We start from the raw sequence: 507 nt of genomic DNA, 5'->3' as shown, positions 1-507 counted from the left end.
CCCGCCACAAAAGGGACTATAATCTCACCGGCCCACTTCGTGACTAAAAGGGACGGGACGTGGCGATTAGTCATCGACTACCGGTTAGGCAATCCAGCCCCGGTGTCGGCCCACCATCCCCTGCCGAACATCGAACAAATCCTGCACTCGCCTAGGGAATGCAAATGGTTCTCGAAACTGGACTTGAAGAATGAGTTCTGGAACGTCCCTCTCGACGAATCCTCCAAGAACTTAACAGGATTCTCAGTGGGCAGACTAGGACGTTTCAGGTGGAACGTGTTACCACAGGGGCACAAATGCGCCCCGGCTGAATTTCAGCAGAGAGTGGAGGATGTGTTGAGGAATCTAATGGACACAGAAGTGGTTCGTGTATACGTTGACGACATCATAATTGGCACAAAAACGAGGGATACTCACCTTGACCTGGTCTTGCGAGTCCTGGAACGGCTGCGAGAAGTCGGACTGAGGATTAGCAGGGAAAAATGTGAGTTCCTGAAGACTGAGCTT

This window comes from Gregarina niphandrodes (assembly GCF_000223845.1).
Source record: "Gregarina niphandrodes unplaced genomic scaffold scaffold00263, whole genome shotgun sequence".
NCBI classification, from domain to species: domain Eukaryota; phylum Apicomplexa; class Conoidasida; order Eugregarinorida; family Gregarinidae; genus Gregarina; species Gregarina niphandrodes.
The sequence above is the reverse complement of the archived record's forward strand: the minus strand, read 5'-3'. Positions refer to the sequence as shown.